General features: G+C 41.9%; 1 protein-coding gene across 30 annotated transcripts in view; it reads left to right on the top strand.

Moving 5' to 3' along the window:
• Window positions 1-2435: 2435 nt before the first annotated feature.
• The window catches only part of Tfpi (tissue factor pathway inhibitor), a 49528-nt gene continuing 28966 nt past the window's right edge, over window positions 2436-22997 (top strand). For 6 of the 30 annotated variants that reach the window (XR_015682264.1, XR_015682254.1, XM_087650362.1 and 3 more), the window contains exons 1-2: window positions 2436-2470; window positions 10934-11033. The gene's annotated coding sequence lies outside the window, so the exon portion shown is untranslated. 30 annotated transcript variants of the gene reach the window in all.

Here is a 22997-nt window from a genome sequence, read left to right as displayed (position 1 = left end):
ACCCCTTGACTTCTCATGTGGTTTCATTTCTTCTTTATTTTTTGTATATATTTATGAATATGGCTATATAACCACTTGTATAGAAGCCAAGAGGTCAACATTGAGCGGTGGCCTTCAGGTGTCATGTGCTTTAAAAATCTCTTTTTTTTTTTTTGACAAGATCTCTGGCCTGGTGTTTATCCAGTAGTCTAGGTGGACTGGCCATGAGAGCCAGGGAGGTCCTGTCTTTACCTCTTCAGTACTGGGATTAGCATGGGCCACCATGTTTGGCTTTTTCTGTATGGTTTCTGAGCACTGAACTCAGCTTTTGTGCTGGTATAGCTAGCGTTTTGCTGACTGAGTCATTCTCTATTTTAAAACAGGTTTCTTAATAAAAATTTGAGTTAAACACTTAAATTCATAAGATGTCATGCACGATACCTCATTTTGATGGAGCAAACCTTTAGTGAGTATAACATGATATTGTAAAACTTAATATCCTTTTTGGGCTATAAATCCCATCACACTAGATTATTATCATCAAACGTGTTTTCTCTTTGATTTCTTTTCTGTTGCCATATTGAGACAGTTTCAGCTGTGCTGTAATAACATGCAGACCTTCATTCTTTCTTTACACAGCAACATTCTGTTTCTCATTCATGCGTATCTGTGGACGGATTTGGGCTAATCAGTGCTCTGTGACAGACAAGGGTGAAGCTGAAGGACCACCCTAGCTGTAGTAATTCCCGACCTTCCTAATGCTGAGACCCTTAGTACGGCTCCTCATGTTGTGGTGCCCCCCAACCATAAAGTTACTTAGTTGCTACTTCATAACTGTAATTTTACTACTGATGTGAATGGTAATGTAAATATCTGATATGTGACCCCCAAAGGGGGCTCAACCCACAGGGTTTTCAATGCTTCAGGCTGAAGAGACGTCTATCTCTCACACTTCATTGTGAGTCAGTCTTCCCTGTGGAGAGGAAGCAGGAAAATGAGCAGGATCTAGAGGGCAGGATGTATGGTCTTTGACTCATCCTCCAGGTGACACGCTGTGAGTCTCAGACAGAATAAACACACCATCACGAAATTATATCCTCATTTTGGTCGCAACAGAGGGTTTGTAATTTAAACCAATCTTATCACACAATTTCCCAATTATCTCTCCCATCTTCCTGCTTCGGAGTTAGGGTTCGTTCAGTTTTCACTTCTGCCCTGAGGTAGTCTTGCTGCAGAATTCAGCAGCTCTGAATTCTGAACGCTGAAGAAAACAAAACAAAACAAGACAAGACAAAGCCAAGCAAAACTTTACCATGGCTTTGAGAGCTGGTTCGACTATCCTCATTTTTAAGTTTGGGGGGGCCACAGACTAGAGAGATGACATACCTTGTCTAGGTGACAAAGCAAACTGGGGAGGCAAGGATGTTCTCTTGGGGATGTTGGATTCTGGCTTGTCAGACTTGAAGACTTTTTTTGCCCCAAAGCTCTCTGCTGCCCCCTCTCTACTTCTTTCTGTAGCTGTGATCATGTGAAAAGCTATCTCAAAAGCAGTGCTTTCTCTTTTGGAAGTTTTAAAATTTAAATGGACTCTCACTTCTCTGCAGACTCACCCCCCCCCCCCCGCCACATTCCAGAGCACTGAGCAAATAGTAGGGACTAGAAAATATTCTAATAGATTAATATTTAAGAGTGACTGCTCTGATGGGAGTGTTTAGAGCAGTCTAAGCAATGCTTCTCAATGTATTTCTGTAGTTCCGTGGGTGACTCAGGACAACTCCTTAACAAAGAGTTGTCAAGCCTCCTTTACATTTTATTTACATTACATTTTACATTCCGAAGAAGATTTATTCCAGTCAAACACCTCACTAGATGCTGAGATAGAATTAAGGTTTACATTTAACAGTAAGATGTGTATCTGTGGTTTGAACCCAGAATTATTGTTTGTAATAATTTTTCTCTTTTAAAAAATTTTATAACATTTTATTTTTAAATTGTGTGTTCCTCTGTGTGTGTCTGTGTGCGCGTGCGCGTGTGACACACACACACACACACACACACACACACGTCACAGACACTGAGAGTGGAGGTCAAAGGACAACTTGCAGGAGTTGTTTCTTATACCTTGAGGGTCCTGGGTATTGGACGTAAGGCTTGGTAGCAAGCAAGATGCAAAGCTATGTCTCTGACCTATATAAAACCAAGTTATACAGTGCCTGCCTTCTTTCAGACATTCCAGGTGCTACGTTGTTTATGAAGTTCTTTCTGGTTCTGCCCCCCTCTCTCCCATTTCAGACACTAAAGCACAATTGGTTTAGTGTCTTGGTTTTGAGAAGTCTTTAAAGTTACAACAGCAAAATTGAGTGGTCTGGTTGTGATAGGTTCCTAAGAAACTACACTTCCCAGCTTCCCTTGTGGACTGCAGAAGTCATTTCCTGTCGGGGGTCCCTGCTTGCGTCACTGCCGGCAGGAAACTGATCTGAATGGAAACCGGGTCAGTATCGTTTTAGTATGCTCTAGCTCGGAAAGTTCCAGGGTCCGGTCTCGTGATATATTTTTCTTACACATTTAAACACAGTAAAACTTTGAGAAAAATCTCCACGTGACAATTATCACGACAAAGCTTCAGGGATAGCTACTTGGAAACTCCCTTGCAAAGTAGCAAAGCACCTGTGACCTTCACAATAAGAATGAGTTCTGTTGACTGATAGCTGTGCTCAGGGTAAGGGGTCTGGGGATGAAGGATTTGTAATAATCATGAGGATAGATTCTATTGATGCAGGATGCAAGTACATGGGATCGCTTTCATAAGAAGTGTTCTCTTCACTGAGAGAATCAGCGTTCGGGCCTAACGATACTCAGGATTTTGGGAGGGTGCCCTGGACCCTGCTATGGGTTTCTCCATTCCAAAGTACCCAGCCTCAGCCTCACTACAGGCTAATCCAAAAGGCTCCATTTGGTAAACCTCATACCAAGCTCATTTATTAAACTCACAGTCCAAATTTGGCCTTAATATTCACCGGACAAATGGCTCCTGCTGGCCCAAAGTCTTTCGATTTCTAATACCTAAACTGATTTAGATAATGCCACAAGACAGAATGCTATCGTGGTTTGAGGCACCTCACTCATAAAACATACGGTTCACTTTACTCTTCCTCAAGGCTCTGGCCTACAAACACGTTAAGGACTTACATGCCTTCCTTCCATGTTGGCTGATGACTTAGGTTCACCTTGGAGTAAATAATTACCATTATGGCTGTAGCCATCTTGGCTGATGACTGAATAAAAAAAAAAAAGAAATAAGGAGGAAATGGAAGGTCATGTCTGCTCCTAGGTGTGGTGATACAGAAAGTTTATTATAGGTATGTGGGAGAGCATAGGCGGAGGCAGACACATCTGGGAGAGTCCAGAGTGGTCTTGACCTTGAACCATGTCGGTGAGAGGTGGAGGGGAAAGGACAGAGGGGAGCCAAGTGCAGTTGCCAGGAGGCCAAAAGTACAGGAGGAGCAAAGGAGATAACCAATGTTTGGATTATATAGGGAAGAACCTCTGGAGGAAAGGCAGCTCAGCTCCTGGACTGGAGAGTTCAGGGTAGAAGGCAGGATATTCCAGTCATACCCTATGACAGGTAGGGACTCAGAGATGCTGGGAGATCCTGGCGGCCGGGTATGCTTTGATATGTTAAATAGACACCTCCACTGCTGATCCCTAGCTTGAAACTTAACAATGACCTAGCAACTACGTAGCTTGTCACCATCTCGACTGATGACCTCATCAAGATGGGAGCACCATCTTGGTTAAGGTGATTAAGGAGGTATTCCTCTGCTTATCACTGTATTCTGTTTCTAGGCTAAAAAGCAATATCAGGCTTCAAAAATGCTTTGCTGTAAAACGGGATCATGTAAGAACTGTGATGGCTATGTCTTTGTCAAGCTTTAGCCATCATATTAAAAAAAACCACCCTAGTATTCTGTAAAAAGTGCATTATTAAAGATTAGGAAAATGAAGTTCCCAGTCTCTGTGGGCTGTATTTGCGTTTTAAAGTTTACTTTGATACTTAAAGATCTTTAAGAATTACAATTTTAAGGGTCAAATTTAACCAGGGATCCGATTACAAAATCCTGGTCTGATAAAAGAGTTGTTCTCTTATTGTAAACTGTTAAAGATGACTAAGATACACACGTTAATCGTTAGTCACACCAAATACAAATGCAGTTAATATGGAAGCGAGCTTAGAGGTGGACAGTAAAGCAATGTATTCAGGGCAATTGTTGACAACTGAAATTATACTTGAGCAACAAAATATGTTATAGTTCTGTTTTGTACAACTCTGGCTCTCAGCTTAACCCATCTCTTGATTGATTTCTGCTAAAACGTGTGTGTGTGTGTGTGTGTGTGTGTGTGTGTGTGTGTGTGTCTTAATAGTTTTAGTAATCATACAAGCTACTTTTGAACTCTCTCTTTGTAGTTCAGTAATCACTCCTGGGACTGGTAATTAAAAAAGCATAAAAGCAGTCCTCAACCTGGTGGTGGTGTCGCATGCCTTTGATCCCAGCACTTGGGAGGAAGAGGCAGGCAGATCTCTGAGTTTGAGGCCAGCCTGGTCTACAGAGTGAGTTCCAGGGTAGACAAGGCTACATGGAGAAACCCTGACTCCAAAACGAAACAAAACAAAACAGCCAACCAACCAAGTAACCAAGCAAAAACAGTCCTCAGCATGGCAAGAGAGCATCACAGTGTCTCCTAATACGGGTGTGCCTTCCCCATTCCCCCTCTGACAAAGGCATTTGGATTCTGCATTGGCAAATTGAGAATTAGCTTGTAATGTTGTCCTTAAGCAGAGCAGCCTCGGTTTTGGGTCAGTGGTATTGAGACTTTGTTGCTTCCCCACGTTATTGACTTGTTCTTCCTGGGGCATTTCTTCTGGGTGGCTTTGTTCCGATACTTTATCTGTCCAGTGGTCTCCGGGATGCTGTCCTGGTCAGGTGTTTCAGAGTGGGAGCTATCTGGAACTTCGTTTATTTTCTGGAAAGATACAAGTATAACCTTGAGAAGAATATCAGGCACTTCCCACTGAGTAATTTCTAGACCTCATTTAGCATATTTAGGCTGCTACTTCTTTAGGGAAAAATGCTTTTGAGAATCAGAAATAGCATTATTCTTTAAAGTAAAAAAATTATTAAAGTTAGCATAGCTAAATGTAGCATAGTATGTGGAGATCTAGATGGGTCTATTATACCCTTTTTTATTTAAAAAATTTTGCCATTTAAGTATTTGATAGTGTCCTTTTCCATGATAGCTTGGCCCTGTAGATTGTAAGGAAATCCAGTAACATGATTAATAGCCCATAAACCGGGGCTGGGGATTTAGCTCAGTGGTAGAGCGCTTGCCTAGGAAGCGCAAGGCCCTGGGTTTGGTCCCCAGCTCCAAAAAAAAAAAAAAGCCCATAAATTGCAAAATCCCTTAACGTATTAGCATAGGCAGGACCATTATAAGATTTTAGTTGTAATGGGAGTCCTAAAAGAAGGTGTATAATAAATGATTAATGGCACTGGTTCATCCGGTGACCAGAGGCGAAAAACAATCAGTATTTCAACTGTTACCCTAACATATTTTCGATGTCAAAATTTTGAGATATGAGAAATATGTTTGCCAAATGGCATTAGGTTTTACCTTTGAGGCTTACTTCATAAATTCCACCAGCAGATGGCAGTGGTGGTGTAGAAGAAGTTAGATTTCTGGGGCAGCCTGAAAAGAAAGTTTTAGGATCAAGGAGGAGGCCATCTTAACCTCGGCTTGAACCTGGCAGATGTTACCACACCTGGGAGATTACAACGAGCACGAATGTGTGTTGTGAAGAAAGGTTGGGTTTATTGTTGTATACATATCTGGAGCAAGTGAAATGACATTTGTAGTGGGGTTAAGCTTTGCAGTTTCTAAAAGAGAAACGTAACATGCAGAGCCAGTTAATATATTTAGTGGCCAAGAAGCATCTAATAAAGGCTGACTGACTATTGCAAGTTCAGACTGTTAAAGGGATAGGCAGTGATGGGTACAATCTTTTTTTTTTGTGGATGACGTAGAATTTGTATATAAAACATGTCCTCCTTGTTCTTTTGAAGAGCCATCTATGAAAGCATTAATAAGAAATCTCTATAAGATTACTAGATGTATAATTTTAGGTAATACGCGTGGTTTAAGGAAAAGATCTTAAAAGGTGATCCTCGGGATAATGACTGTCTACCAGTCCTGGGTAACATGCTAATGCTGCCTGCCAACTACTGTCAGCATGAAACAAACACTCACCCTGCATTTGATTTTGTGGCACTATAGTTTCTATAGGTTCTTTACCAGTAAGTTGTTTAAGACACTCCTTCCCATCATTATCTTGTAAATAAGGAGTTATATACAAATAGTCTCAGATAATTAAGTCAGGTATAAAATTTCTATAAAATTGATGTGTAATCTCAGTAGGTAATGAGAGGAAGGATAAATAATTGATAAGGAAGTAAGAGATTAGTTCAATGAGCTACCACTTTAGCAGCTGCATTTTTTTTAAAATAAATTAACAATTCGTTCCACGTTCACTGACCTCTTTTACAGTGTTTCCAGGTGCTTGCTCAGTGTGCAGGAGTCTGATGTAACAAACAGCTACTTACAGTTACCTTTTCCTTCTACAGAATACCCGTACATGGTCCAGCTGTCATACAACTGCATTTAACCTTGTGTTAACTTTGTACTTAACATTATTTAACTCCTGGTAATCTTGATGTAAAAGTTTCCCTCATATAACTTTGCTTGCTAATGTTCCCCACAAAGTTGTACAGTTTTACCTCCTGACTTATGTTCTGGATCTTTGCCAGCTGTTAAGTTCTGTCATGGCCCCTTGGATGGACCTTCTTTTAAGGCACTGTGCTAGCTTCTCCCCTCTTTGCTCTTCTGTCAGCCTTGAAGCAGTTACTAAGGGATCGTTGCCCTCAAACCCCTCAAAGCACGTTAGGTGACCTTGAAAAGGGGACTAATGGGCCACAGATCATCCAAGTCACCCTTCCTTTTTGCCACTCTGGATATTGCGTTTTGGGCTCAGAACTAAACCAGCTGGATCGAAGCCTCCTGTGTCAACTAACCTCTGTGTCTCACCAGCTCAGATTAGCTTAATGTCTTTCAGGACCAGCTTGACTCCTTGACTGCTGCCGTGCTCCAAAACTGAAGATGACTAGATGTGACTACTGGGGTGGGATTTGTGCTCTCTTTTGTGTCCACGCTGCCCTCAGGCCAATAAATCCTGATTGGTTTGAGATGGGGCCTATGGACGACCAGAAACAATTCAAGCACAGGCCTTCCATGTATGGGCTCTGGCTCCCTCCCCTCTAGCCCTTCACTGGATCCCCGCTTTCCTCTTTATTCTCCTCACACTTTTGTTTTTACCTTGCCCTTTAAATGTTATATTTACTGAACTTTGCCCTAACAAAATGTCCCACGTAAGTTTCCCCAAGAGTTCTCACCCTACAACGACTCCATCCACTTCTGATATAGCAACAAAAAAACCTTTTGTGTGCTGTGGAGAAACTCTAAGTAAAAGAGACCTTCATCCCTTTCATCCTGGGCCGGACACAATCCCCTTCATTCGTCCGCTATTTTCTCCTGTCCCCTTCCTTTGATTCTCAGTAGCCCATTTTGGTGCAACAGTCCTGACAATGGGACCAGTCACTGTCACCCTGAATCCACTCTACGGTCACTTTCTCTCACTGGTCCACGTCTCTCTCACCTCAGCTCCTCCCTTCTCCTCAATCTTCCTAGAAAACCTCCCAGTTTTACTCCGTAACCAAAATAATCTGTTTACAGGCCTCTAACAATAATTTTTCAGGTCTCTTCAGGAACGCAGGATGACATTCAAATGTTCCATTGGAGCTGACCAGAGAGTCCTCTCTTCAATGGACCTTGAACCAACCACTCCGACAGATACCCTCCTCAGCCATAAAACAGCTATAACACCCCTGCCCTGCATTTTTCATTCCCTCTCTGTTTGCAATGATAGTTTCCTGCTGAAAAACTACAGTTCCCAGCTTCCCTTGTGGACAATGGAAGTCATTTCCGCCCCTATGAGGGGCCTCATCCTATCTTCTTCTGAAGGCATTTTGGCCATCTGCACACGTGAGTGGTAAAGCCCTTCCTCGCTGTGAATAAACATGGTCCCACCTAAGGTCAGAGCAAGCCTGTCTTTCTCTCCGTCTCCCATCTCTCTACAGCTGCCTTAGATAACCTAACATAATCTAACAGTTTGCATGTGCTTTGAGCATGTGTTTTGAGCATGTTTCCAAAGGTTCATGTGTTTCATTCTTGTATGTGGAGGGATGCGGCAAAGAAACTGCTGACATCATTGTTCCATAATATGGTTGGGTTTTTATTGTAGGTATGAGAGAGAGAGAGAGAGAGAACAGCCAGAGGCATCTGGAGGAGTTCACAGCAGAGAGAAAGAAGTGGACCGAACATGGCCAGCAGACTTGACATGGCCAGGGCTAAGGAATTTGGAGAGTAGGAGAGATAAGTGCAGACAGTGGGAGATGGAGACTGGAGGGGGCGGGGAGAGGGAGAGGGAGAGGGAGAGAGACTGGTCTGGGGGTTTTGAAATGCATAACAAGTACTTGTGAATAGGGACCGAGGGAGTTTGGAGGCCTGTATAGGCTTTGATATGCCGCCATAGGTGTATGTCAGTGGAGCTATGTGTCACTTCTGCCAGAGGTAAGGGAAAGGACTATATTTGGCAGATGGGAACTGCTTTCAAAGTTCCCGAGGAATGGTGGCTTTTATTTATCCTCCAGAAATCTTTCTATAGTCCAGCTTGAGCTCATTTCTGTATATTTGGACAGCTGAGAGAACTAACATTCCAGCCTTTTGTTGATGATAAAGGGTGATGCGGTGTCTGTCTTCTGTAGCTGCTTCTTAGATGAGGAGGGTTGTCCTAGCAGTGTGGGAAGGCTGGAATTCCGAGTTGAAGGGTGCGATGGGGTTGGGGTGGGGGAGTGGGGGACAGGATCTTGTTTGCTGAGGAAACAATTACATTGGCTCACCAATGGCAAGGGATCCTCTAGTATTTTTGGCCAGTGACAGATGGAGCCCCTGAAGTTTACATGAATTGTTTTAAGCATAGAACGAGGTTTACGTTTTAGACAGCATGACTACTGTCTGTATTCTGCACTAAAGTACTCATTGTAGAAAAGCAGTTAACAAATGTCTACAGACAGCGGGAATAGACCTTAGAGCCAAAGAAAAGCAAAGCTTGAAAAGTTATTGGCATAAAAGAAGCACGGACATTTATTTACCTGTAATAAGACAGAGATTTCTTGGCAGGGAAGAAAAAGGGGCAGAAAGGATTTTTAGAACAACGAGAAGCTCCTTTAAGACTGTATTTAGAAAACAAAGGAAGGAAATTAAAAATTTTTGAGCCTGTGACTTTGATAATGTTTTTAAAAAGTTTAGTAGCCAGTGTTTTATCAGGGCTAGATGAACATATCAGAACTCCACCGAGCAAACCTTGATGTCCTCACATCGGATGTCATCTTTAAGTCTTGTTTTTCACATAATTTAAATCATTTTCACATACTTTGAATCCCTTCCTCAGGCCTTTGTAACTCGCATAAACTTTAAACCTTTTCTTTTTATCTGGAAATATCTAATACTATGAGGCATAGGTGTTTGATTACTAAACAAGGTCATTGAAAGGCAAGCTCTTTTGAATAAAGGAATAGTAAAAAGCAAGTTTTGGGTAATAGCACGGACAGCTAGAGTTTGCTTTTATGTTGAAATCTGTTTTTGTGAGTTTATCTTTCTCAGCCGGAAGCCTGTCAGCAAGGTAAACGTGTCTGGGAGCTTGCCTTTCTCAGCTGGAGGCCTAAGCTCTGGGAAAGGCCAGGCCCTATTTTAAGTAGGAAATGGTCTGACTAGGCGGCTATATCCGTGAGGGGAGAGGCTGACTAAGGCTACTGTGCTGCTCCTAAACTGATAAAGCACGTAGTCAACATCACCACAGAGACCTGAGGATAAATCTGAGCAGGAAGTGTAAACCAAATGGCCTCTGTGTCAATTAAGAATGACAGATTTACCAGCTACCTGGACAGCCAGTAGAGCGATCTTGATGGCTTTGTTGTGGGCAGAGGTTAAAAGAGTTTTGCAGCCATACAGGGCAGTGTTAAGTCTTCAGTTACCACAATGGGCAGCAATCAGCCCTCAGCCACCAGACCCAGAAGTTCTAAGAGATTTTCTCGTGGGACTTGGGAAAACTACTTGGAGAGACAGAGTAGGGCAGTCAACCCCACAGTTGGGCAGGACCCAGGCCTGGGGTGAGCCTTGGGGCAGTCCTTTGCCACACTTGAAGCAAGCTCCAGGTGGCGTCCGTGGCGGCCCATCTTTCCTGTTACCAGAAGCTGGTATTGTTGTCTATTAGGGTAAAAGCTGTGCAGACTTCCTGGTAGGCACCAGATAGGGAGAGAGGCCGTGGCTAGCTTCTTCACCTACTGACTTTGAGACGAAAGCCTCAAGGGGAGAATCCCTATGGGGAACTGGCTCAACAAGTTCAAGGCCTGTTGAGGACAGGTCACATAGTTTCATAGTTTCGTAGTTTTGGACCAATCAACCTCAAAGTGACCAGCCCTAAAGTGGGGGAGGAAGGCTCTTCAGATGCTTTAAAACCTCAGGACTCAGAGAGAAGAGACTGGGGTTTTCGGCTTCCCGACGAGCACCCTCTCTGCTTTACAGAGGATCCTTTTCTCGGTGTGTCCGATGCGTGAGTGTGTTCCTCACCCTAAGCAGACGCTTTCCTGTAACTGCTGGTTCCGTCCGCGGTGCTCGAGATTTCTCTTTGATACCTATTAACTCTCTAACTTTTCCTGCCTTTTATTTCTTTAACCGCCAGAGAAACTGAACCCAATTAAGACCCCTAAATTCGATTATTTTTTAGACTGTATCATTTTCGGACCTGTCTCCGGATTTCTTCTGAAGACCGTATAATTTTGGGATCTCATCTCCAGATCTCTTTTGAGGACGACTGACTCATCAAGGTAAGAAATCCAAGGGAGATGGCGGTGCTGCGCCGCCGAGTCCAGGTGGCCCAACCGCAACGTGTCCAGGTGCGTTGCTCAGTGTCGGCCACACAGTTACTGTAGCTTCCAGGCAGAAGTGGCTCATTCAGGAGGTGGCACAGAAGCAGGAAGCAGACCTCTGCATAGGCAGTCCTGGCGCACAGTTACTGTAGCTTCCAGGCAGAAGTGGCTCATTCAGGAGGTGGCACAGAAGCAGGAAGCAGACCTCTGCATAGGCAGTCCTGGCGCCCTGCAGGGGCGTTCTCACAGGGCCATTTACCGTGCCTGCTCACCCTCAGGAGCTGTTATCCCTTGTTCGCATCACAACCTCAAACAGAAGTCCAGATGCAGTGGCGCTCCTGTAATCCTAGCCCTCTGAGGCAGAGGGAGGAGGATCTGCGAGTTTCAGTCAGCCTGGTCTATCGTGAGACTAGCCGCGGATAAGAGACGCTGTGGTCCAGATATTCCCTCCCACCCCCGAATTGGTTTCTAAGTCTTCTAAGGCTTGGTATACCTCTAAAATATGCCGTAATATTTTAGATGCTTATGAATTCCTTCATCTCTAGGAGTACGCACTGAATGACCATACCTTCATTAAAGTTTTTAATCTTTTTAACATCTTTGTTTTGTAAATGTTGTTTTGTAGTAACATAACTATTTTTTCTCCCCACAAGGTGATTCCCATTTTTACTTTGTGTCTTGCTTTTGTTTTTCGAGACAGGGTTTCTCTCTGTGTAGCCCTGGCTGTCCTGGAACTCGATCTGCAGACCAAGCTGGCTTTGAACTCAGAGATCCGCTTGCCTCTGCCTCCCCAAGTGCTTGGATTAAAAGTCTGCGGCCACCACTGCCTGGTCCATTCTTTACTTTTTATATTATGAATAAGGGGTTAGAGCCACACGATCTAAAGATTTTAGTGTCTTTATTCCACGAGGAGCTTTATTTGTTTTATAAAACCATTGGTGTCAATTACTTTTGCACCTACAAGAAAAAATTATTCATTAAAATGGTTACAGTTTCGAATATGGATATATTATGAAATCAGGGAATTTTATATTGAGCAATTCTCCAGAAAATTACACCCCCTGTAACTAGAGCCAAATTCAAAACAAGAGTCACTGTTGGTCTGGTCAATCTCTCAGTAAGTAGATGGGCCAGAGTCAGGAGTCATGCTGGGAAGGTCATGTGTGCTTTAATTTCTGTTTTATTTAAAAACCACTCTGTGTTCTAATATTCAAATGCTCCAAAATGGTTTGTTTCATTGCTCCCCATACTTAATTTTTGGTCTGGGGAATCTTTAAAAATATGATCAACTGGGTGTGGCCAGATCTCTGAGTTCAAGGTTAGTCTGGTGTATGGAGTTCCAGGACAGCCAGGCTACACAGAGAAACCTTGCCTCGGAAAACAACAAAAAGTAAAACAGGTCAACTTATGGAGTTTAGCCTCTCGTTCCTCCTTTGCCTAAGTTCAGTGGATTAATTTAGACTGCAGTATTTGTGTAACAAGGGCCTTTAAGGCTGTGTTATCTCAGTGGCTTGCAACACAGTTAAAGAAGACTTCTCTAGGCTTTGTAAGCTATATGGTATTAATTGTTTCATTGCCTTAAACATCATCTAACTAAACACGCTTTTTTACAATTGGTTAATAGCTTGTTTATGAAAGCAAAAACAATTGCCCAGTTATATTTTGTTCCCCAAAGGAAAAAAATAACCATACTCGGTAGAAGCTTAAATTAATGGGGCCAGTTATTAGCCCCCAGTACTCAAAACACAGAGGCAGGATATTTCAAGACAGGATATTTCAGCATGAGTTCAGGCTCTTTCCAGAACATTCTCATCATTTACAGCAAATCAAATTACTTAGAGCCATCTTTCTTAATATCATATGGCAGCTGTTTGAGTCACAGGTATGACATCAGATAATGCACTTGGATGAAGGATCTTTTTTTTTTTTTTTTAAAAACACCCTATCTTCAACCCAGCAAGATAAAATAAATACACACAGATTCCCCCTAGACCAGTGTTTCTCAATCTGTGGACCGGACCATGATCCTGGGGTCGCATACTACATATTATGATTCATAACAGTAGCAAAATTAGTTATGAAGTAGCAATGAAATAATCTTATGGTTGGGGACTGCCATATCATGAGGAGACTTATTAATGGGCCACAGCATTAGGAAGGTTGAGAACCACTTCCCTAGACAGAGATTATCATATACTGACATCTAAATCAATCACCAATCACCATGATGGATAAGTGTAGATTGAAGATTTGTTCTTTGGATAGGCATAGGCTAGCCTTGGTGAGATGATCTACGATCATAATGATTGTGGAGAGTGTCAATTAATCACTGCTTCAATAACCGACAAAGAAGATGACCAGAATAATATTTAAAAATTTAAAGAATGACAAAAATATGTCTACATTCTTACAAAACTTTTGTATCTTCTCTTGTTAAACCGTGTATCTCTCCTGAGCATCATTCCCTTCTTCCCCAATATCTCTGGGTACATAAATAACTTGAATTTAAAATAGAAGCCAACTTTTATAGAGTAAATGGAAGATGAGTGAAAATATTTTATTAGGTCTTTGGTGATTTCAGGTTGAACTAATACAAGGTGGTAAGCTCCTCTTCACCTCTTTAGTCATAAGGCTAGTGAGAGGGATGGGGAACAAGTCAAGGTGACGGAAGACACTCCCTCCACATACAGGAGATGACAATCCCAAACTCATCCTTCTTAATGTTTCCTTTCCTTAACATTTGGCAAGTTGAACTTAATCAGATTAATCATTTTCTCACTGGTACAAACAATGGAAATTTCCATTAGCATGTGATAGACAGCAGGAGCTCAACTTGGGGTTATTAACAGCTTTGCTATAATAAGAGTTGGCTAGTGTTTAGTAAACAGTTCTCAGGTTAGAGGGGTATTCCTACATAAAATGTTTTCCAATTTCCTAATTTAAATGTTCTTTTTTTTCCCATCTTTATTAACTTGAGTATTTCTTATTTACATTTCGACTGTTATTCCCCTTCCCGGTTTCCCGGCCAACATCCCCCTAACCCCTTCCCTTCCCCATCTCTATGGGTGTTCCCCTCCCCATCCTCCCCCCATTACTGCCCTACCCCCAACAATCACGTTCACTGGGGGTTCAGTCTTGGCAGGACCCAGGGCTTCCCCTTCCACTGGTGCTCTTACTAGGCTATTCATTGCTACCTATGAGGTTGGAGCCCAGGGTCAGTCCATGTATAGTGGGTAGTGGCTTGTGTCCCTGGAAGCTCTGGTTGGTTGGCATTGGTGTTCATATGGGGTCTCGAACCCCTTCAAGCTCTTCCAGTCCTTTCTCTGATTCCTTCAACGGGGGTCCCATTCTCAGTTCAGTGGTTTAATGATGGCATTCGCCTGTGTATTTGCTGCATTCTGGCTGTCTCTCTCAGGAGAGATCTACATCCGGTTCCTGTCAGCCTGCACTTCTTTGCTTCATCCATCTTATCTAATTGGGTGGCTGTATATGTATGGGCCACATGTGGGGCAGACTCTGAATGGGTGTTCCTTCTGCCTCTGTTCTAAACTTTGCCTCCCTATTCCCTCCCAAGGGTTTTCTTGTTCCCCTTTTAAAGAAGGAGTGAAGCATTCGCATTTTGGTCATCCTTCTTGAGTTTCATGTGTTCTGTGCATCTAGGGTCATTCGAGCATTTGGGCTAATATCCACTTATCAATGAGTGCATATCATGTGTGTTTTTCTGTGATTGGGTTACCTCACTCAGGATGATATTTTCCAGTTCCATCCATTTGCCTATGAGTCTCATAAAGTCATTGTTTTTGATATCTGAGTAATATTCCATTGTGAAGATGTACCACATTTTCTGTATCCATTCCTCTGTTGAAGGGCATCTGGGTTCTTTCCAGCTTCTGGCTATTATAAATAAGGCTGCGATGAACATAGTGGAGCATGTGTCTTTGTTATATGTTGGGGCATCTTTTGGGTATATGCCCAAGAGAGGTATAGCTGGGTCCTTAGGTAGTTCAATGTCCAATTTTCTGAGGAACCTCCAGACTGATTTCCAGAATGGTTGTACCAGTCTGCAATCCCACCAACTATGGAGGAGTGTTCCTCTTTCTCCACATCCTCGCCAGCATCTGCTGTCACCTGAGTTTTGGATCTTAGCCATTCTCACTGGTGTGAGGTGAAATCTCAGGGTTGTTTTGATTTGCATTTCCCTTATGACTAAAGATGTTGAACATTTCTTTTGGTGTTTCTCAGCCATTCAGCATTCCTCAGCTGTGAATTCTTTGTTTAGCTCTGAACCCCATTTTTTAATAGGGTTATTTGTCTCCCTGTGGTCTAACTTCTTGAGTTCTTTGTATATTTTGGATATAAGCCCTCTATCTGTTGTAGGATTGGTAAAGATCTTTTCCCAATCTGTTGGTTGCTGTTTTGTCCTAACAACAGTGTCCTTTGCCTTACAGAAGCATTGCAGTTTTATGAGGTCCCATTTGTTGATTCTTGATCTTAGAGCATAAGCTATTGGTGTTTTGTTCAGGAAATTTTCTCCAGTGCCCATGTGTTCGAGACTCTTCCCCACTTTTTCTTCTATTAGTTTGAATGTATCTGGTTTGATGTGGAGACAATTATTATTATTATCATAAAAAGAGACTGGCCAGGACCCAACTGGAGAAAATTTTCTACATAAGGCTCCAGATATTGTTAGCACAAGGATTATAAAGGCAAAAACGATAAAGTAAAAATTTTGGGGAGCCAAATTGATTCATATCCTGTTTAGGTGCTGGCAAGGTTTGGTTTTGTAACACATGTCCAGCCGGTGCCTCATCCATCCAAGCAAGCAGCAAGCAAGCAAGCAAGCAAGCAAGCAAGCAAGCAAGCAAGCAAGCAAGCAAGCAAGCAAGCAAGCATTTCATTCAAAAGCAGAACTTAGCAGTTAGCCTGTATAGTCTTGTAGTTTTGTGACCCATTACCTTGTAGTAATAGCTGAGGCAGTGAAATATTTTGCAACAATCAACAATCTTTTAAAAAAATAGTCCCACTCTACCAGGAAGTGCTCTATCTTGGGACAGCTGGTAGGGTACATTCAAGGTAGGAGCAACTTCCTCATGGCTTATATAAGCTAAAAACACTTTTGTTTGTTTTTAACAGGCCAAGCACAGTAAATTTATCCTGTAAGTGTCCGCCCTCACACTATCATTAGCCAAACCTATGAAAAGAGTTGGTTACTGCCTTCAGCTACCTGAATAACAATACCTTTCAGGCTGAGGTGGGGGCCTCGTGAGTTCTCTCCTTAACCGTGCTAGGTTGGCTTGATTATGTACAGGCCTTATGCAGGCAACTACAGTTACTCTGAGTTTTTTGAGTGTAAAAGCCTTGTTAAGTCCAGAAGACTATTTTTCAGGAGGCTTCCCTGAGCTCTGGCTCTTAAGGGTCTTTCCACTCCATGAGTTTGGCCCGAGCTTCAGCGCTGGCTGTGAGGTAGAAGTCTCATCTAAGCATGAGCACTCCACAATCAATTGCTTTCTGTACTTTACCAGCTGTGACTCTTTCTAAGAATAGCACAGAGAATCTGCTCGTGTGTGTGTGTGTGTGTGTGTGTGTGTGTGTGTGTGTGTGTGTAAAGCTGCACTAATCAACGTTTGTAAGAATAGGTATTTAGAAGGTAGTTTGATGTTTAGCAAATCAATAGCAGTGAGTTCTCCACAGAGCCTATGTCCGATCTCCTCAGCCACATGTTCTGGGAAAGATTTACAGTACGGGCATGAGGCTCGTCCTGTGGAGTGAGCCTGAAAAGTCTAATGAGAAAGCTGCTGGTTACCGCCCTAGGATTCATGACTGCATTGCACAGATAGACACCTCTTGCCAGGCTAATCACTATCGTGTCTCATAAAGCATCTAGGTAAGACTGTTGGTGACGTTTCGCCCACAGCTGCATGTAAAAAAACTCAAAGCTAGTTCGGTAGGTAAAGCTTTTGTAAGCAAAAAGAAGTTTGAATCTCCCATACTCGTATAAACACTGGATGGTCATAGAGGCCTGTCTGCAATTTCATCCTGTGGGAAGCAGATCCTGTAGCAAGCTGCTTCGACTAGCTAAGCAGTGAGCTTCTGGGTTCAGTGAGAGACCCTTCCTGGACCCTGAAGATGGAGAGAGATTGAGGAAACACCCAACATTACCTCCACGCTTCTATACACATAAACCTATAACTCCCCCACAGGACACTCACATACATACGGACATGTATACATGCATGAAAACGACCTAGATATACACATGCAGTTATTTTGTCTTCTGTGTTCAAACAATTCTCAGAAGGCAACATTTGAAGAGAAATTTGACTATGAAGCAGTGTTTCCTGACTGTTCAAAAGATTTAGTCAGGACTAGATTCCAGGAGGCAATGAGACCTAGGCAGGGGGATTGACCAAGAGTTTCTCTTTATTTTAGTTGGAAACATGTCTTTAGGAAATATATAGTATACACCAAGAAGAAATAGAAAAGGCCGGGGCAGGGAGGTGGAGAGTGGAGATAGTATGGGCAAACTAGAAAGAACTTATACTCCTTGTACCTGGGTCTTCTAGAATCTAGTAAGCATATGATGAACTCTGGTCAGCCATGCCCAGGTTTCATAATGCCAGAGTAAGTTTGAGAAAACAGACTATGGGATTGCGATGTATTGCTGGCTCCAGGCAACTGATATAGATCAGTGGCTCTCACTTCTGACACAAATTCTCACTATAGACTGACCTGTGTTCTCCTGAGAGCTGTGTGTTGGAGCCCCGCCTCAAGTGTGACAATAATGGGGATACATGTTTTAAGAGTTAATTGAAATGAGGGGCTGGGGATTTAGCTCAGTGGTAGAGCGCTTACCTAGGAAGCGCAAGGCCCTGGGTTCGATCCCCAGCTCCGAAAAAAAGAACCAAAAAAAAAAAAAAAAGAGTTAATTGAAATGTAATAGAAGGCTATGCTTCTCATCCCATGGGGTTGTTTTCTCTGTGCGCACACAAAGATCCCAAATGAGGACTTGGGAAAAGGGAGTGGCTGTTTGCCAGCCAGAGAGGACCCTCTCCAGGAAGCGAACTGATCAGTATTAATACAGGATCCAGCAGCCTACAGTGTTACATTTCTCTGCGGTTTGAGCTACCCACTGTGTGGTATTTTGATTTGATGGCCGTAGAGTACTAGACCAGCTCCTGCAGCTTTAGCCATAAAATCCCTTCGTCTTTACCTATGAAACTGAATTTTAAGCTTTGCTATGTGCTTTAGAATGATATCAAAGGAAAGCTTCCCTGAACTGGCCTGATTCCCATTGGCCACGGACTAAGGCATCAATGTTGTGTATCTGAAGTACTGAAGGTACCATGCTCTGCTTTACCTTACACCCACCAACATAAATTTTATCCATAATAAAAAAAAACAACTCCTGTAACTTGGTTTGAAATACAATTCCATTGGAAGATTATGACTGCCCTTCTATAGATCTTTTCTCCTCTTTCTAGATTTTTATTTTGGCACTTTCACTAAAACAAATCCATTAATTTGCAAACATACATATAAGGGTATTTAAAAATTTCACCAGTGTTGTATGTTTGACTATCTGATTGTATAGTAAAAAGTGAAAGATCTACACTAGCTGGAGAAGCCAGAGTATATTTTACTGTGTAAAGTACTGATTTTAGACAGTTCTGTTATAGTCGGGGATTTTTTGTTTTTGACAATTCAATTCATTATTTTGAACTAATATTTGTTTCCTGTGTAAAACAGTGATAAGATGATTTTCCCTCCTTAACACATGCAAGATACACATGAGAAAACCAAGGTGATGCTAATGTCTCGGAAGTGTTATTTGTGTCACTTTCGTTTTAATTGACAAGCTGTGTCTTTAGCACCTCATGATTAAGAAGTGAGTCCCCAGGAGACCATCTAAACAAGCTTAACATACAACACAAGGTTAAAGCCAGACAAGGCAAACGCTGATAAAAGGTAGGGGCATAAAACAGGCTCAAACCCAATAGGATTTTCTCTTTCCAGCTTTTCTCTTAAGCTGATTCCTTAATGTGTAAATTTATGGTTTTTCTTCCCACCAAAGTTTAGAGAAAAAAGAAAATATGATACTTGGCACATTTTTTAGTCTCTTAAAGACATTTTTTTTTCTGGATCAGGCTTAGTCTTGTCTGCTTAATCAGGTTTATCACTGGGCAAACTTCTACACCATTTCCATGGAAGTAGGTGAGGAATTCACAGATTTTCTTTGAGTTGGGCTGAAACTTGATTTTCTGTATATATGTGGATAGAGTGATGGGAAATATTTTTATTAATAAATGTAGTCATTACTAAAGCATAGAGTTTAAATTAGAAGAATAAAACATTTCCTCAGTTTAAAAAAATATAACAATCACTGTATAATTTATATTATTTAATACATTTTACTTACAGGATTAACATACCAGAGAAACTAGATTTATCCTGTTGTAACAGATACTGCCTAAGCTTCTTTTGCAACAGGCAGTTTAAGATAATACTTCAAGAGAAATAAATAGAGACATAAATAATACATTAGTTTTATATTTTCCTGTGTTAAAATTTGGTATCTGTTCCGTACATCTTAGTTCTTCTAAGAGTGCCCCAGGCAAATGCAGCTCAGAATCCCTTCCTGGTCTCCCTAGTCATCTAGGCATCTGACAGCGGAATGTAAATAATGCAGAGCAAATGTCGGCTCAGCAGGCCTGCTTGGTTAGCTGCACAGCACCATGGTCAAGATATAGCAACCTATCAGGTTGGAAACCTCTCTGAAAACATTACAAAAATGTACAGTGTTTTAGTGCTTCTAATATCATTTTTAAAGTTAATGTTTATCTATAGCTCATAGCCAGAGTTCCATTTGGCTTAATTTAAATTTTTTGTTCTAAAGAAGCCTGATGCTCACATCTTGCTTTAAGCGATGACCATGTGCACTAGGAATGTGGCTCCCAGGGACGTTAGAAGGAGATAAACGAGGTCCTGTGTGGACTCATCACTCTGTGGTATGTGGTAAACGTGCAGCCTCTCAGTCATGCTCTCCCCTGGAGAATTACCCAAACGTTTGCATTCCTACAGTATATTTTTTCAGAAAATACTCTTTTTCTGAGAATACAAACCTGATTCAGAGACCTCTTCCTAAGTCAAGCCATTCCTACACTAGGGAGGATCTCAGAAAAAAAAAATATTGCCAACAATTCATTTACCTCACCTAGTCATTACACAAGTTCTAGAATTTTCAGTTGAGAATACTGCTTAACTTCAAATAACTTCAAAATGTATAAAAGATTTGTCAAGGCAGCCTGTCTGCGACAGCAGGAGCAACAACCAAAAAACCATACAACACCCCCCCCCCCAAATCATAAAGAAAAGAAACCGAGACAATTATGACCAGAGCTGTATAACCTGTCTCCCTTCATGCACTGTAGTTTTGTGCTCATTTCTTTTCTTCATTTTCCTTGGCATTAGTGCGCTGCTAACTTGCCAAAATTGAGGAGCAGCCAATGAAAAGGCACATGGTTTAAGAAAGCAAAGTACCATGGTCTAGTGGGTATGAGCCCCGGGCTCAGCCAGATTGCGTGGACAGGGTAACAGACACAAAGAGGAAGCAGCATTTCCCCTGCTGTTGAGAAAATTGTGTGAACCCAGAAGACATTTCTCCAAAATGTTTCCTTTTTCCTAATAGTAAATGATTTCTGCCCCCTTAACACGTGCAAGATACACATGAGAAAACCAAGTAAGGTTGTTTCTCATGCCTTTCATTGGTAGACCATAAGTGAAAAAACTAGCCAAAGTAAAATTTCTCTTCTGGATATAGGAAAGGCCTCACTGACATATGTTCATCACGAAACTTTCTCGTTTGTTTTTGAGATAGGGTCTCACTATGCAAGTCTGGCTGCCCAGGAGATCACTATGTAGAGCAGGCTGTCCATAGAGATCTGCCTGCCTCTGCGGCTGGGATTAAAGGCATTTGCCACCATGTCTGTTCAGCCCGTAGAAGTTTTTTTTTAAATATCAACAATAAGTGTAAAATAAATCTGTATTAGGAAGTTCAAATTTATTAGCAGCAGCTTGCGATACATGTACTATCCCCACCCCTAACCCCAAGACAGGGTTTTTCTGTGTAGTATTGATTGTCTTGGAACTCGATCTGTACACTAGACTGGCCTTGAACTCACAGAGATGTGCCTGTCTCTGCCTTCTGAGTGCTGGGATTAAACATGTGCACCGACACACTGGCTCATGTGTAAAAGTAATATATGAATTTTCTAGATAACTTACAGATGACAATGGGTACACTGTTTAACTGAGGAGATGTTGGACTAGACCAGTGAGTGTCTACTAGTTGTATGGCGCCTTTTCACGAGGACTGTACTAGAGAGAGTATTCCTCAAATCCCCCTCCCACTTCCATGGGGATCCCTTAGTCTTGGGAGGGCCTCAATATAGATATCTCACTTAGAGCTAAGCACTCTACGGTCTCATTCTTTGTATCAATTATGGGCGCATCTACTGGTCATCACCTACTGCAAAAAGAAGCTTCACTGACAGGACTGAGAGATGCTATGATCTCTGGGTACAGCGATAAGCCATTAGGAATCGGTTTAATATTTTGTCCATTTAGCAGAATAGCAGTATTAAGTTCACCTCTGAGCCTTATGACCTTGCTAGGAAGGAGTTTTGTCCCAGCTAACTCTATCAGGCAAAGTTATGTTTCACGCAAGCCAGCCAAAAGCTCAGCACGGATGGGGGAAGGGCTCGTGAGGACTTCACTGGCTAGTCACAAGTCCCATGTCAGATTTTTTCATTAACTGTCTTGTAGGATACGTTTCTAATATTAACCGAAAGCAATTTTTTTCTCATTTGTTATTTTTGCTTTTGATTTCATGTCTGTGAGATTTTGCTGAACACATGAGCATAAAGATTTAGGCATATTGTAGAACATTTCATGTTTTAGTTCTCTTATTTAGGCCACTGACCTATTTTTAGTGAAGTTTTGTGTATTATACCAGGTCAGAGTCTAGTCTGTTTCTTTTGGGAGAGGGGCAGTTTCAAGACAGTTTTTTCTCTGTGTATTCCTGGTTGACCTAGAATCCACTTTTTAGACCAGAGATCCCCCTGCCTCTGACTTCCGAGTTGCATCCCCATGCCCAGCTATCTCACTGTTTTGAACATGAGTAGCCAAATGTGCCAGCATCTTTTTGGTGAAAAGATAAACATTTCCCTACTGAGTAGTCTTGAACTATTTGACATTGTCATTTGATTGTAGACATAGATTAATTATTCTCAGTTCTCCACGAATCTATACAGCACCAAAATACATCAATTACTGTAGCTTTGAGTTGTTTTCGGATTTTGCCTACGATTAGCTCACATTGAGTAGACCAATGAGTGGAATTTTCTTTGTCATTTTCATACATACATATATCAGCATTTATTCAGACCCACTTTCCTCACAACGTTCTATCCTCTCTTTACTCTTTCCTCCCCTTTCCTTGTTTGTTAATCCTGCTCCCAGACCACCCTTGCTGTTTTCTATGCATTCGTTTGGCTTAGTTTACTTAACACAATGGTTTTCTCGTGTATCCATTTTCTGGGGACTGACTTGATTTCATTCTTTGTTGATGAATAAAACTCCATTATGCATACGTGGCATATTTTCTTCTTTGTTTTTTTCTCTCTCTCTTTTTTAAAAATTTTATGTGCATTGGTGTTTGCTTGCACATTGATGTGTGTCTGTGTCAGATCCCCTGTAACTGGAGTTACAGACAGTTGTGTGCTACCGTGTGGGTGCTGGGAATCAATCCTGGGTCTAGAAGAGCACACAGTGTTCTTATCCATTGAGCCATCTTTCCTGCCTCGTGACATAGTTCTTTGTCTGTTCATATGACAAAGGCACCCACATATATCAGGAAGTATGAGT

The sequence above is a fragment of the Rattus norvegicus genome, chromosome 3 (assembly GCF_021556685.1).
Source record: "Rattus norvegicus strain SHRSP/BbbUtx chromosome 3, alternate assembly SHRSP_T2T, whole genome shotgun sequence".
Classification (NCBI taxonomy): domain Eukaryota; kingdom Metazoa; phylum Chordata; class Mammalia; order Rodentia; family Muridae; genus Rattus; species Rattus norvegicus.
Note: the sequence above shows the minus strand (reverse complement) of the source record. Positions and strands in the feature narration are given on the sequence as shown.